Raw genomic sequence first — 12683 nt, 5'->3', positions numbered from 1 at the left:
AATGCAAGAGACAATTGATATAAGAGGAAATATGTCATTAAATAATCATAAAAGGGAAATCTTTGTATGTCTGAGAATCATAGGAGTTACAGCTAACAGAAGAGGAAAGCGTGTTGGCCTAGCACACTCCTGCATTCCCACCTGCTCAATGATCTGAATTGCAGTACTGAAAGCGAAGCCTCTGCTTGGACTGCTCCCTAGCAGAGATAGAAAAGGGAAGACTTGCAAAAGCTGCAGACAACAGGTCTGCAGATTTAGCATGTTGTTGTTTTTTTTTGTTTTGTTTTTTATATATAACCCAAAAGAACACCTGCATAAAAAAAATACATGCGTATTTTCTTTGGGACAATATCTACAAAATCCTTTTTTTAGATGTTAATTTAAAGATTTCACAACATACAGAACTAAATTAGCTGTAAGCGTTCATGATCACTGCCATGACTGAGGAAATGTCACGGCAACAGTCTATGTATGTGCTTTCTCATTTCCTGTTACACTGTAAGAACTATCTATTTCATCACCCTGCAACCGCCATCAGAATGTCACACCCCAGGATGGCGAGAGTAAAATACATTTAATCATTTCTGTCATTTTCATTGGGAAAAAAAAAAAGCTCAAAAAGAGAGTGAAACCTATTTTTTTTATTTGTGGTAGATGGTGGGAATTTTTATTTTGCATTTGAACAAATTTTAGCAAGATCTATTAAAGGTTGTTTAGCATGAATTTAGTATATATTTAATTACCATCATTGATTTAAATAGCACCTACCAAGTCAACAGCGAGGGATACATCGCATACAGGATATTACAAAAAAAAGCGTATTTAACAGACAAAAAAAAATGCGCATTGTGAGATTTATTTATTAAACACCATATCATGGTGATCAGTAACCCGAACTGCAAAATGTAGGCAAAATTAGCTGATTTGGAAAATTTGACAACTCTGCCATAGTCACGGTTTGGCTATTTTAGCTACATTTGCCGTTAGATTTCCAATTTACAGTAATTCAGAGTTAAGTGAATAAGCCGTAGGTTATGAGAACTATCTACAAACTTTCAGTCTGTACTTCCTCACCTCGGTTTCATTTTTTCTGCAGTTCATATCTATTTCACAATCATTTCATTTTCAGACACGAAGGGTTTATTCACTAAAATGCAGGCTGCTAGGAATTCAAAGTGAATTTAATAAGAATGAAAATTTCTGTATGGCCATAGTGAAAACATAATGGAGTCAGCAAATGTATCCAGTTTGGCTCTTTTAACAGGATGTAGCAGTGACTATCTTTGGAATGCTTCAGAACATTAATGGGAAGTGTGGTTAACCCTATAGGTACTCTAGTAGCCTACATTTTTATTTTTCTTATGGTTGCATAAAATATGAAAGGGACACTATAGACACCAAAACAACTTTAGCTTAATGAAGCAGGTTTGGTGTATAGATCATGCCTCTGAAGTCTCACTGCTCAATTCTTTGCCATTTAGGAGTTAAATCACTTTGTTTCTATTTATGCCGCCCTAGCCCCGCCTCCCCTACCTGTGACTGACACAGCCTGCATGAAAACAAAGTATGTTAATGCCTAAATGGCAGAGAATTGTGTAGTGAGACTGCAGGTACATGATCTATACACCAAAACGGCTTCATTAAGCTAACGTTGTTTTGGTGCTTATAGCGTCCTTTTAACCCCTTAAGGACACATGACATGTGTGACATGTCATGATTCGCTTTTATTCCAGAAGTTTGGTCCTTAAGGGGTTAAAGGTGAGTAATAGCAGATGTCCTGTTAGTAATTCCAGCCAGGTAAAGTAGTTTATTGTCTTTTCAGATCATTCTGTCCAACCTTGTACACAGAAAGAAGGTTATACCGGTTTCGAAATTAACACAGGTTGCAAATGAGAAGCAAAATCTATTGTTTGGCTCATTAATTATAGATGAATGTGGGTAGCAAATGTGAAGACACTGCCATTAAATAAATATAATTTATAGTGACACAGTGTTCATTGTTCTAGACGGGAAAGGAACCTCCTTACACCTATCCTTATAACTGCAGTTACAACATACTAGAATTGTGCATGGCTAAAAATGTGGTTCAGCCAAATTAATTTGTAAAAAAAAAAAAACAACCATAAATTTGCTTCAGGTAGTCCAAAATTCATTAATAGAGCTTTTTGGTTCAGATGAATGTCATTCATGTTATTATTTATGAAAAACTAATTTGGACAAAGTAAACGGAACAAAACAAAAATCAGGGGGGACCTACCATAACCTTATAGCTGTAGTTATAATACACTGTGTGCAACAAGACAGGGACACCAAGCATGTCAAACTCAAAGGCTAGCTTGTTTAGCAAACCTAAAACAAGGTTTAAGTTTATGTGGGCCGCAAAAAAAAGCAAACTTAAAGGGATTCGTTTTCCCTGGTACTGCAGGAGCATACAGTGCCACTCTCCCTCCCACCCCCCATCCCATGTTGCTGAAGTGGTTAAAACATCGGAGTCAGGCGCCGATGTCCCTCGGCACTGGGTCAGGCTCCGCCTACTCTCCTCTGATGTCAGCGGGGGAGACCTCCCCATAAGAAAGCATTGAATAACATAGCGTGCGAACATCCAGCGTCGCTGAAAACACTTTTCGTGTTCTATGAACACGGAAGTCCCTCTAGTGGCTGCCTAGTAGACAGCCACTAGAGGAGGAGTTAACCCTGCAAGGTAAATATTGCAGTTTATGAAAACTGCAATTACACTTGCATGGTTAAGGGTAGTGGGAGTTGGCAACAGAAGTGGTCTGGGTGCCTGGAGTATCCCTTTAATTTTTCATAGAAACGTAGATTTATTTTGAAAAGTACAGAATTAAAAAAAAAAAAAATAACACAGCTCCCTCCTCTACTAAATCCCATTGAGCCCCAAATTGGGGCTGATGAGTACTAAAGTCGTTGCTGCTGATTAGTGGGAGTATGAGCACAGGGCTTAATTTAGCATGTTTGTATTTGCTTTTGTATTACACAGCCATGTTACTTTGTGGCTGCCCACCCCATAGGTGCCCTATTAAGGGTTAATAGGTGTTTAGAAAAATACCTCTGTCTCATTAGATATCATGCCTTTTAGCTCAAAAAAGCAAGGTGAATTGTTAGTCCAAGGGGTTTTCCTTGACTTGACATTTCAGTTATTTAAATGTGCATAGGGATTTGGGATAGTGCACATGTAACTTGGTTTTTATTGTATGTATCGTGGTTGATCTGTACTATAGTCATTGCTGTTGCCCAGGAGTAGTGGGAGTTTGAGCGCATGGTTTAACTACTGTCTTGTTTATTCAATAAAAATCAAATTGTAGCAAATTAAATCCAAATTGCAAAAATAGCCAATTTGGAAAAAAAATCCTCCATCTTCGCTATAGACACAGTTTGGCTAGTTTATCCTCATTCTGATTAAATATGCTAAAATTCAGTGTTTAGTGAAAAACTCTGAGTTGGTTTTGGGATCCTTGTGTTACAATATTTCAAGGTTTGTACATGCAGCATATCTGCAACAAAACACTACCTAAACCTCTAAAAAATAGTCTGATTTATGGTAATGCAATAATATGCTGTGATACCGCCAAATAACACATCTGAAATACAGTCTGTGAAACATTGTGTCAATGAAAGGGTTTCTCAATACCAGCACCACTTCAGTGATTTGAAGTGGTCATGGTGCCTGTATGTGCAGAATTTCGCTTTGAAGTGCTATTTAACCCCTCTGCTGCTGGGGGTGTAACTCCACCATTGGCGGCGTCATTAGCCATTGCGCAATTTGAGAACTAGACAATTTACACTTTAGTGAATAATTGACAGAATTAATTATAATGCAGATGGGGATACCCCCATGCACCCTGTATTGGTTACTGTAGCATAGACGGCTTCCCCAAGCTCCGGCCCTCCAGATGTTGCCGAACTACAACTCCTATGATGCTTTGACTGAAATAGATATCCAGAGAATCATGGGAGTTGTAGTTCAGCAACATCTGGAGGGCCGGAGTTTGGGGAAGCCTGGTTAATGCTAATTTCATGCTGAAACTGGCTACCCTCAAATAGAATGATAGCTATGTGTTTGTTTACTCATCTGTTCCTAAAAGATAACTAGGACTGGCATAATATTACCTTGTCTGTAAACGTGTGATTATAAATGTCTTCCATTGGTGTGGATCACGTGTAGAGTGTGTGGGCAGAGCATGAGTGGAAGGGAGAGGTCAAAGGTGTTTCCTAAATCAGTCAGCGATGAAAGGCCGAACCTCAAGGACACATTTCAAGTCATTGTCTACATACGGGACTGCAGATAGACATTTACTTATCATTTTAATAAGTGGCACATTTAATTACATTCGCTTAATAACAACAACTGTGATTTGCAATAGAAATCAACATACATCTTTCATGTGCGTCAAAATGCCAAAAAACAACCAGATGTCTTTAAATCATTCCTGTTGTCGATTCCCACTCCCCATCTGGTATTGGAACAGTCTGATAAAATGTAACACTTTCAGGGTTATTCAGTAAAGTGTGGATTGTAAGAGAATGCAAAATGGATTTCAAATTTAAGGCCAGAGTAGTCGGCCTACAAGCTTAGCTGACTTGGAGAGGTTTTTCCAGTTTGAAAATTTAAAAGTTTGTTTAAATTTAAATCCAGTTTAAATGTAAAAAAAATCACTTTGAATTCTCATTATAGTCTCTAAGGAAAATGATAAATCATTGTTTCGGGATCCAGTGGTTTAACAGTTTGACAGTGAAACTTGTTCAGGGTTGCTTAAATTGTACAGCGCTACAGAATTTGCTAGCGCTATGTGAATAATAAAATAATAATAAATATACAGTGAGAATACAGAGTGAATTTCAAATTTAAGACCACAGGACTGTACTGAAGGCATAGTTGTCTTGGAGAATTTTAACGAATAACGAAAAGAAAATGAAAGAAAATGCAGAAAACAATCGGATGTGAATAATGGTTAGTGTAAAGGTTTAACACATTAAAATGCAGCAAAAATGCAAAAATCGGTGTATACTTAAAACAACACGACAATTTGTATACATAATTTTTTTTTATTATTTTTTATTTTGTTTACATAACATCAATATTCTGTTAGTTATTTTTATTGTTCAATGTCATACTATGCATGTGCACAACTGAGCAATCACACAGGAGTTCTATATTACACTGTGCCCATTGTACAGCGCTACGGGATCTGATGGCGCTATATAAATAATAAAGTAATAATAATAATATCTATATTACATGTTTTACTGCTCAATGAGAATGGAATGAACTGCAAGTGCCAGGAACAGCACTGCCCCTTCACTTTGACCTATAGTTCAACTTGAGTGAGGAAGGAGACCCTCCCAGCTATTTGATTGACACCCAGGCTGGCATTACAAAGATATTTCTTTAAAAAAAAAAAAAAAAGCACTGATCTATTTTAAAATTGAAACACACAGGCAGTTTAACCCCTTGAGGCTTGGAGTAGCCCTTCACGGCCTTCGCAAAGTTGGTTCATAAGATAACATTTTCCTTATGTGATGTACTGTACGCTAATTTAAACAGGGCCCTCTGTTCTCGAACATCCGCCTACGTTGTTATTCTACCTATTGTACAACGCAGCAGCATAAGTTGCTGCTTTATCAATAATAATATTTTGATCATAAAAATTGGGGAAAACACAGCAAAACATATACAGAAAAAAAACAAAAAACATGCAAAATGTGAAATAGAACGAAGAGCAGAGAAAATAACATAAAACAAAACACACCAAACTGTTTTTACGATGTCACGTTCCTGTTTGGTTCGTTATTTCACAGTAATTAAAATGGAGTTACTCTTATAAACATTGCAATTTCAACCTTGAAAATATAAAGATGCTCTGATAGGTGCACAGACTACCTGCAGCATTGCGTCTTGTATTTTGTAGATTTACATGTTGGAAATTATAATGGATCCCCGTTCAAATGGAGAATGGATTGAGTGGGAGCATTCTATTTAAAGACCCATTTATAGCTCACTCCTCTGGGAATCCTGCAGGATGTTCGTTTTCAAGGACGTTCTAAGATGCAGCCTTGCAGTGAATTATAGACCAGCAAAAAATATTGACATTACTCTACTGGGAGTGCAGAATTATTAGGCAAGTTGTATTTTTGAGGATTAATTTTATTATTGAACAACAACCATGTTCTCAATGAACCCAAAAAACTCATTAATATCAAAGCTGAATATTTTTGGAAGTAGTTTTTAGTTTTAGCTATTTTAGAGGGATATCTGTGTGTGCAGGTGACTATTACTGTGCATAATTATTAGGCAACTTAACAAAAAACAAATATATACCCATTTCAATTATTTATTTTTACCAGTGAAACCAATATAACATCTCAACATTCACAAATATACATTTCTGACATTCAGAAACAAAACAAAAACAAATCAGTGACCAATATAGCCACCTTTCTTTGCAAGGACACTCAAAAGCCTGCCATCCATGGATTCTGTCGGTGTTTTGATCTGTTCACCATCAACATTGCGTGCAGAAGCAACCACAGCCTCCCAGACATTGTTCAGAGAGGTGTACTGTTTTCCCTTCTTCTAAATCTCACATTTGATGATAGACCACAGGTTCTCAATGGGGTTCAGATCAGGTGAACAAGGAGGCCATGTCATTAGATTTTCTTCTTTTATACCCTTTCTTGCCAGCCACGCTGTGGAGTACTTGGACACGTGTGATGGAGCATTGTCCTGCATGAAAATCATGTTTTTCTTGAAGGATGCAGACTTCTTCCTGTACCACTGCTTGAAGAAGGTGTCTTCCAGAAACTGGCAGTAGGACTGGGAGTTGAGCTTGACTCCATCCTCAACCCGAAAAGGCCCCATCTTTGATGATACCAGCCCAAACCAGTACTCCACCTCCACCTTGCTGGCGTCTGAGTCGGACTGGAGCTCTCTGCCCTTTACCAATCCAGCCACGGGCCCATCCATCTGGCCCATCAAGACTCACTCTCATTTCATCAGTCCATAAAACCTTAGAAAAATCAGTCTCGAGATATTTCTTGGCCCAGTCTTGACGTTTCAGCTTGTGTGTCTTGTTCAGTGGTGGTCGTCTTTCAGCCTTTTTACCTTAGCCATGTCTCTGAGTATTGCACACCTTGTGCTTTTGGGCACTCCAGTGATGTTGCAGCTCTGAAATATGGCCAAACTGGTGGCAAGTGGCATCTTGGCAGCTGCACGCTTGACTTTTCTCAGTTCATGGGCAGTTATTTTGCGCCTTGGTGTTTCCACACGCTTCTTGCGACCCTGTTGACTATTTTGAATGAAACGCTTGATTGTTCGATGATCACGCTTCAGAAGCTTTGCAATTTTAAGAGTGCTGCATCCCTCTGCAAGATATCTCACTATTTTTGACTTTTCTGAGCCTGTCAAGTCCTTCTTTTGACCCATTTTGCCAAAGGAAAGGAAGTTGCCTAATAATTATGCACACTTGATATAGGGTGTTGATGTCATTAGACCACACCCCTTCTCATTACAGAGATGCACATCACCTAATATGCTTAATTGGTAGTAGGCTTTCGAGCCTATACAGCTTGGAGTAAGACAACATGCATAAAGAGGATGATGTGGTCAAAATACTCATTTGCCTAATAATTCTGCACTCCCTGTATATTATTATTTACTTATAGAAGGGCTAGTATATTTTGGGCACAGTATATTTCAAAGGGTTAATTGACACAGTTCTATTAAAACAAAAAATAATATTTCCATTGAGATTTTTTAAAGACCATAAAATAGTAAAGAAAGGTAATGTGAGTATTAACCTCCTGAAGCTGGGGATAACCCCTAGTGAGAGTAGTCACTACGGAATAAGTGAGAAAAACCAGGAACTGCCAGGAGAGAGTGAGAAATAATCTCTGTATCGCTGGTGGAGGGGTAATATCAACCAATTAGGCTAGGTATTTCTAGAGTGTAGATATAATGTCTGTATATGAAGATCTGGTAGCTCTACCCAAATATGGGTACAATGAATACAGAGTAAGGTAGTACAGGCTGTAGCTTTGTGAGTTCAGGATAATAAAAAGACCATCTGTAGCAGACCAGCGGGATAAGGAGAATAGAAAAAAAATCTAAATCTAAACGCCAAACTAAGGGATAAGGGGACGTCTTCCTCCCTTTTAGAAAGTAAAAAAGTAGTATTTGATAATGTGCAGTGCTGCAATAGGAATACCAAGATATCGGAAAATGCTAGTAATACAGGCTAAATGGTCTGGCTAGAGATAGTGCGACTAAAAAAGTCCAGCAATGCAGTGGGAACAAAAAAGCAACATTGTATTAGCTAATAGTCGCTGCCAAACAATGTAGCCAATACATGTCTGTATTGGGGTACATCAACAGGGGTGATGGCAGGGAGAGGAAAAGTAAATGCTAATTCTGTGCCTTCAAGGGCACCCTTTAACCCAAAATGCCTGTTACTTCTAAACGGATGTTCATCAACAGCTTCTACTCATCCTCCACAATAACGGTCTACGAGATACTGCTCTCTCCTGGTACCTCTCCCAGCGCTCTTTCAGTGTTCCTTTCTCTGGCTCTACTTCTTCTCCCCAACTCCTCTCTGTTGGTGTCCCCCAAGGTTCAGTCCTTGGTCCCCTACTGTTCTCCATCTTTACTGCCTCCCTTGGTAAACTAGCTCCTTTGGTAAATTAGCTCCTTTGGATTCCAATATCATTTCTATGTGGATGACACGCAAATCTACCCGTCCTCTCCTGATCTCTCCCCGTCCCTCTTGACTAGTGTCTCTGACTGCCTCTCTGCTATATCTAACTGGATGGCTGCCCACTTCCTTAAACTAAATTTGACCAAAACTGAAATTCTGGTCTTTCCTCCCTCAAGTGTTGTTACTCCTGCATCTGTCTCCCTCCAAGTCAATGGTGCTACCATCAGCTCCACCACGCAGGCTCGCTGCCTAGGTGTTCTCTTTGACTCCGACCTCTCCTTCAACCCCTTATATTCACTCTATCGCCAAATCCTGTCGTTTCCATCTCAAAAACATTGCGCGCATCCGACCCTACTTTACGCTAGATGCGACTAAGCTGCTGGTCCATTCCACTGTCCTTTCTCGGCTTGACTACTGTAATCCGCTTCTCAGTGGTCTTACGTGCTCCCAACTTGCACCATTACAGTCCATAATGAATGCGGCGGTGGGGCTAATCTTCCTGTCTGCCCGCACCTCCTACGCCTCACCCTTCTGTCAGTCCCTACATTGGCTTCCTGTAAGATATAGAGCTCAAATTAGCATTTACTTTACCTCTCCCTGCCATCACCCCTGTTGCTACAGACATGTATTGGCTACATTGTTTGGCAGCAACTATTAGCTAATACAATGTTGCTTTTTTGTTCCCACTACATTGCTGGACTTTTTTAGTCGCACTATCTCTAGCGAGACCATTTAGCCTGTATTACTAGCATTTACCGATATCTTAGTATTCCTATTGCAGCACTGCACATTATCAAATACTACTTTGTTTCTTTCTAAAAGGGAGGAAGACGTCCCCTTACCCCTTAGTTTGGCGTTTAGATTTAGATTTTTTTCTATTCTCCTTATCCCGCTGGTCTGCTACAGATGTTTTTTTTTTATTATCCTGAACTCACAAAGCTCCAGCCTGTACTACCTTACTCTGTATTCATTGTACCCATATTTGGGTAGAGCTACCAGATCTTCATATACAGACATTATATCTACACTCTAGAAATACCTAGCCTAATTGGTTGGTCTTTACCCCTCCACCAGCGATACAGGTATTATTTCTCGCTCTCTCCTGGCAGTTCTTTTTTTTTTTCTCACTCATTGAGATTTTTTTTAATAATAATAATATCTGCTTATAGACATAAATACAAAACATAATACATAAATACAGTACTTGAAATAACAATGAATTTAAATATAGAAATAGGAGGGCCACATCGGTGTCTGGAATTTAGTCCCAAAGCCTATACTTTTCTAGAATGACTAATTTATAGGGAGGTGAATCAAAGCACAGAGAGGATCTGTATGGTTCTGCTCCTTTCATCGCTAGGACTTGTCTATAAGTAACAGTTTCATTCTACGTATCAAAGACTAGTGTCCCATTGATTTAATCAGACTTCACTTTGATGTATGTGTTAACCCACGTACAAGGACTTGACTGCCTTGGTTTTAGAGGATTCAATGATTGGTGCTTAGTAACAGCGAGGTCTCCATTGGCAGCATCATGCTGCAATCTATAGGGAAAACTATAGGGAAACGAGGGAGGAGGCAGAGTAAGACTGTGTAAGGCTCTGCATGGTGGAAAGACACAGAACAAGTCTCTGCATGATAGAAGGTAGCAGGGAAAAGCTCTGCATGGTTTAAAGAGAGAGGGAAAGTACCTGCATGGTAGAATGAGGCAGAACAAGGCTCTGCATGGTGGAAGGATACACGACAAGTATCTGAATGATAGAAGGTGGCAGGACAAGGTTCTGTATGGTGGAAGGACAGTAGGCAAGGCTCTGCATGGTGGAAGGACAGTAGGCAAGGCTCTGCATGGTGGAAGGAGACAGGATGAGGCTCTGCATTATGGAAGGAGGGAGGGCAAGCAGGGGTCAAATCCTGGGGAAAAAAGTGTGGGAACTCCCCCCCACCAAAAAAAAAACCACTCGTATGCATATATAAACGCGTACACACACACATACACTCACAGACACACACATGCACTCAGACACTCACAGACGCACACACATACTCAGACACTCGCACAGTGGTGTATTCTAATTTTGTGCTGTCCTAGGCATGACTATACCTGAGCACCCCCTAATCTAAATTTACCACCCCTTCCTGTCAAGGGCGCACCGCTTCCTGATTAAGAACCCACCCCTTCCTCTTTAGACTCCACCTTTTCCTGCTCCTTTTACAGAAATACTATAGTGCCAGGAAAACAAAGCTGTTTTCCTGGCACTATAATTCCCTGTAGTGCCCCCTCCTCCCTCATGTCCTCCCCTCCCCCACTCGACACTGATGGGGTTAAAATCCTATGGGTATTTAGCAGATGCTGTATGTCCTCATGCACAGGGTGAGGACGTCCAGCATCAGTTAGGCGACTTTTGGTCACCTAACCACCCGAAAGTCCCTCTAGTGGCTGTCTGATAGACAGCCACTAGAGGTGGAGTTACCCCTCAAGGTAATTATTGCAGTTTCTGAGAAACCGTAATAATTACACTTGCAGGTTTAAGGGGACTGGGACACTGCACCCAGACCACTTCAATGAGCTGAAGTTTTCTGGGTGCCTATAGTGTCCCTCTAAGCACACTCTCTGACAGACACCCACACTGGCAGATACACACTGACAGTAACACACACACTCAGTGACAAACACATAGACGTCACCGAGTTGACACACACACACATTCACTGACACACCCTCATTCATTGACAGAGAGACACACACAAACACACTGACAGACACACACTAATAGTCACACACACACTAAATGACAAACAGACTCTCACTGATTTGACAGACACTTACAAACATACACTAACAGAAGCACATACACGCAAACATGTGCATACACTAACAGAAGCACATACACTCATACGCACACACACGTGCATACACTAACAGAAGCACATACACGCAAACATGCATACACTAACAGAAGCACATACACTCATACACACACACGTACATACGCTAACAGACATAAATGCACTCATACACACACACACACTGACGCAAACACACACATACACCAACAGACATGAACTAATATACACACACATAGACTAACAGACATACACACACACACACACACTAACAGACACACACATACACACACATACGTAGACTGACATACACACACACATACATACACATACACTAACAGACATACACACATACACTAACAGACATACACACACATACACTAGCAGACATACACACACACATACATACACATACACTAACAGACATACACACACATACATAGACTAACAGACATACACATATACACTAACAGACATACACATACACTAACAGACATACACTAACAGACATACACACACATACATAGACTAACAGACATACACACATACACTAACAGACATACACACATACATACACATACACTAACAGACATACACACACATACATAGACTAACAGACATACACTAACAGACATACACACACACATACACTAACAGACATAGATACACATACACTAACAGACATACACACATACACTAACAGACATACACATATACACATATACACTAACAGACACACACACACATACATACATACACATACACTAACAGACATACACTAACAGACACACACACACGTAGACTAACAGACATACACACACACATACACATACACTAACAGACATACACACACATACACTAGCAGACATACACACACATACATACACATACACTAACAGACATACACACACATACATAGACTAACAGACATACACATATACACTAACAGACATACACATACACTAACAGACATACACTAACAGACATACACTAACAGACATACACTAACAGACATACACACACATACATAGACTAACAGACATACACACATACACTAACAGACATACACACACATACACTAGCAGGCATACACACACATACATACACATACACTAACAGACATACACACAC

This window comes from Pelobates fuscus, chromosome 12, assembly GCF_036172605.1.
Source record: "Pelobates fuscus isolate aPelFus1 chromosome 12, aPelFus1.pri, whole genome shotgun sequence".
NCBI lineage: Eukaryota > Metazoa > Chordata > Amphibia > Anura > Pelobatidae > Pelobates > Pelobates fuscus.
This window is presented reverse-complemented; position numbering follows the sequence as displayed.